Source organism: Zea mays, chromosome 2 (genome assembly GCF_902167145.1).
Source record: "Zea mays cultivar B73 chromosome 2, Zm-B73-REFERENCE-NAM-5.0, whole genome shotgun sequence".
Lineage (NCBI taxonomy): Eukaryota > Viridiplantae > Streptophyta > Magnoliopsida > Poales > Poaceae > Zea > Zea mays.
The window spans coordinates 199,158,808-199,163,872 of NC_050097.1; positions in this window are offsets into that span (position 1 = coordinate 199,158,808).

Consider the following 5,065-nt stretch of genomic DNA (forward strand, 5'->3'; position numbering starts at 1 on the left):
TGTGCCAAATTTATGTTGATGATATCATATTTGGGTCTACTAACAAATCTACTTGTGAAGAATTTAGTAGGATCATGATTCAAAAATTTGAGATGTCTATGATGGGGGAGTTGAAGTATTTCTTAGGATTCCAAGTCAAGCAACTCCAAGAGGGCACCTTCATTAGCCAAACAAAGTACATTCAAGACATACTTACCAAGTTTGGGATGAAGGACGTCAAGCCCATCAAGACACCCATGGGAACAAATGGGCATCTCGACCTCAACACGGGAGGTAAATCCGTAGATCAAAAGGTATATCGGTCGATGATAGGATCTTTACTCTATTTATGTGCATCTCGACCGGATATTATGCTTTATGTATGCATGTGTGCAAGATTCCAAGCCGATCCTAAGGAAGTTCACCTTAGGGCCGTGAAACGAATCTTGAGATATTTAGTTTATACTCCTAAGTTTAGCCTTTGGTACCCCAGGGGATCCACTTTTGATTTAATTGGTTATTCAGATGCTGTTTGGGCAGGGTGTAAGATTGATAGAAAGAGCACATCAGGGACTTGCCAGTTCTTGGGAAGATCTCTGGTGTCTTGGGCTTCAAAGAAACAAAATTTTGTAGCTCTTTCTACCGCCGAAGCCGAGTATATTGCCACAGGCCATTGTTGCGCGCAATTGCTTTGGATGAGGCAAACCCTTAGGGACTATGGTTACAAATTAACCAAAGTTCCTCTCCTATGTGAGTGCAATCCGCATGGCGGATAATCCCGTTGAGCACAGCCGCACTAAACACATAGTCATTCGGTATCACTTTTTGAGGGATCACCAACAACGGGGGATATCGAGATTGCTTATATTAACACCAAAGAACAATTAGTCGATATCTTTACCAAGCCACTAGATGAGAAAACATTTACTAAACTTAGGCATGAGCTAAATATTCTTGATTCTAGGAATTTTGATTAATATTTTGCACACATTGCTCATATATATACCTTTGATCAACTCTCTTTCATGTGCTATGATTAATATGGTTTTCAAGTGTATTTCATAATAAGTCATAGATTGAAAGGAAAATGGAGTCTTCGGCGAAGACAAGGCTTTCACTCCACTCCATCGATTTATTCATCATTTGTCGTCACTCCGCACCACTCTCCAATTTGGTATAATCTTCACTCCTATATTATTTACCAAAGGAGGAGAACGTTTGAAAAGGGCTTATATTTCACTCACAAGTATCCGTTTTTGGTGATTCATGCCAAAGGGGGAGAAAGTATTAGCACAAAGCAAATGGACCGCACCACCACCACCAATTTCAAAAAAAGTAGTCTTCCAAATTTGGGTTAAGAAAAGATTTTTCAATTGGTATCTCATTTTTGATATAATTTCAAATTGGTATACCCTCTTCAAAATTAATATCTAAAACCCTCTTGAACAGTAAGAGGAGGATTTCATTAAGGGGGAGTTTTGTTTAGTCAAAGGAAAATAATTTGAAACAGGGGGAGAAAATTTCAAATCTTGAAAATGCTTCTCAAAATCTTATTCATATACCTTTGACTATTTGCAAAAGATTTTGAAAAAGAATTTCCAAAACATTGCAAAACAAAACAAGTGGTGCAAGCGTGGTCCAAAATTTTAAATAAGAAGAAAGCCATCCATGCATATCTAGTAGAAATAATTATTGGTTTCATTCCAAGTAACCTTTGCACTTGCCTTATGCAAACTAGTTCAATTCTGCACTTCTATATTTGCTTTGGTTTGTGTTGGCATCAATCACCAAAAAGGGGGAGATTGAAAGGGAAATAGGCTTACACCTTTTCCTAATTGATTTTGGTGGTTGAATTGCCCAACACAAATAATTGGACTAACTAGTTTGCTCTAGATTATGAGTTCTACAGGTGCCAAAGGTTCACAGCAAACTAATAAAAAGACCAAGAAAGGGTTCAAACAAAAGGAGCAAAAGACAACCCAAAGGCAGCCCTGGTCTGGCGCACCGGACTATCTGGTGCACCACCGGACAGTGTCCAGTGCACCAGAGAACCCAACTCCGAACTTGCCACCTTCGGGAATTCTGGGAGCCGATCAGCTATAATTCACCCGACTATCCGGTGTAGCACCGGACTGTCCGGTGTGCCAGCGGAGTAACGGCTACACAACGCCAACGGTCGTCTGCAACGGAACAGTAAAAGTGAACAGTGCGCGCCTACGCGCGTAGAAGTCAGAGCAGCGCCAGAAGGCGCACCGGACAGTGAATAGTGACTGTCTGGTGCACCACCAGACTGTCCGGTGGCCCACCTGTCAGAAGCTCCAACGGTCAGAACCCAACGACCGGGTGACGTGGCTGGCACACTGGACAGTGTCCGGTGGCGCACCGGACTGTCCGGTGCGCCATGCGACAGAAGCCCTCACCAACGGTCACTTTGGTGGTTTGGGCTATTGAAAGGGAAATAGGCTTACACCTTTTTCCTAAATGATTTTGGTGGTTGAATTGGCCAACACAAATTATTGAACTAACTAGTTTGCTCTAGTCCATAAGTCTTTACATGTGCCAAAGGTTCACAACAAACCAATACAAGTCAAAGAATAGGGGTTCAAAACAAAGGGGCCAAGTATACCGAAGTGTCCCCTGGTCTGGCGCACCGGACTGTCCGGTGCACCACCGGACAGTGTCCGGTGCACCATCGGACAGTATCCGATGCACCAGGGAACTCGACGCCCAACTCTTCACCTTCGGGAATTTTCAGAGGAGTTCCGCTATAATTCACCGGACTGTCCGGTGCACCACCGAACAGTGTCTGGTGCCCCAAGGAAGAGCAACTCTGAACTCGCCAGCTTCGGGAATCCGCTCCGCTATAATTCACCGGACTGTCCGGTGAGTCACTGGACAATGTCCGGTGCACACCGGACTATCCGGTGTGACAGCGGAGCAACGGCTACTTCGCGCGCAACGGTCGACTGCAACGCATTAAATGCGCGTCTGCGGGCGCAGAGGAGCAGAGCACGCACGGGTGGCACACCGGACAGCCTACAGGGCCTATCCGGTGCACCACCGGACAGCTAGGCGGGCCCACAAGTCAGAGCTCCAACGGTCGGAACCCAACGGCCGGGTGACGTGGCTGGCGCACGGGACTGTCCGGTGGCGCACCGGACTGTCCGGTGCGCCCGTCGACAGCAGCCTCCACCAACAGTCAAGTTTGGTGGTTGGGGCTATAAATACCTCAACCACCCCCACATTCAAGTCATCCAAGTTTTTCACCTTCCAACTACTTACAAGAGTTCTAGCATTCAATTCTAGACACAACCAAAGAGATCAATCCTCTCCCAAGTCCGGAATCACTCAAAATCAAATAGTGACTAGAGAGAGCGACACTTGTGTTCATTTGAGCTCTTGCGCTTGGATTGCTTCCTTTTTCTCATTCTTTCTTGCGATCATCTCAATTGTAATCAAAGCAAGACACCAATTGTGTGGTGGTCCTTGCGGGAAGTTTGGTTTCCGTTTGATTGAGAAGAGAAGCTCACTCGGTCCGAGGGACCGTTTGAGAGAGGGAAAGGGTTGAAAGAGACCCGGTCTTTGTGACCACCTCAACGGGGAGTAGGTTTGCGAGAACCGAACCTCGGTAAAACAAATCCTTGTGTCTCACTTCTTATTTGCTTACGATTTGTTTTGCGCCCTCTCTCGGACTCACATTTATTTCTAACGCTAACCCGGCTTGTAGTTGTGCTTAAGTTGTTAAATTTCAGATTCGCCCTATTCACCCCCTCTAGGCGACTTTCAGCTATAAATACCCCCAACCACCCACCATTCATTGCATCCAAGTTTTCAGCCATCAAACCACATACAAGAGCTCTAGACTTCATTCAAAGACACAATCAAAGAGATCAAATCCTCTCCCAAAGTCCGGAATCACTCCAACCAAATTAGTGACTAGAGAGAGACATTTGTGTTCATTTGAGCTCTTGCGCTTGGATTGCTTTTCTTCTTCCTTCTTTCTTGTGTTCAACTCACTTGTAATCAAAACAAGAGACACCAAGTTGTGGTGGTCCTTGTGGTGGACTTAGTGTCCCATTTGATTGAAGAGAAAGGCTCACTCGGTCTAAGTGACCATTTGAGAGAGGAAAATGGTTGAAAGAGACCCGGTCTTTGTGACCACCTCAACGGGGAGTAGGTTTGCAAGAACCGAACCTCGGTAAAACAAATCACCGTGTCATCCACTCTTATTCGCTTGTGATTTGTTTTTCGCCCTCTCTCTCGGACTCATTTATATTTCTAACGCTAACCACGGCTTGTAGTGTGTGCTTAAGTTTGTAAATTTCAGATTTGTCTATTCACCCCCTCTAGGCGACTTTGAGCATGTTTATATCTCGTCAGACCTCACCGCGGGCGTTATAAAATGTCTGGGCGTGTTTGGAGCCTGTGCCAGGCTAGCCCAGATCTCATCCCACAGTCAGGCTCTTTCTACCCAGAGTCAGGCTCTTTCTACCCAGGTTCTATACAAATAAGGAGACATTGTTTGGATGCTTGTACCTTTTGAACCAGGCTATGATAAAACTTTTTGGTTGGTTGTATATGCACCATCACGTCTATTTTCAGCCTCCTGCATGCGTCCTAAGGCACGACTCACGAGGCCAGCCATGCTCGCCAGAAACAGTCGATTTCTACGTACGTGCGGAGCCAGGCTGCGAAACGAATCTTCCACACATGTGGCGAGGCTCCATACCCTATCGAGACATCCAAACAAGTACCAGTTGCATGCATCGGAATAGGCCCAGAAAGTCGGAAGAGGTACGCGTACATGACGTTTACTTTGTGAACGACGATGCATGTGCGTTTAACTAACTAATAGCATAATGATAAATGATTAGCATGCGAGAAAAGCAAAATCATACAAGAAAAAAAAAGAAATGCTAATCAAATGTATACGTAAGATGACTGTAATCTCCCTAGCGTGCGGGTCGGCGTGGAACGATTACGGGACGCTGACGCGTGGGCTGATGAGCAGCGCATATTTTATGGCAGGGAAAAAATTGCCCTACAGATATATGTATTTCTTTTTTTGTTTTATTAAGCAGCCAGA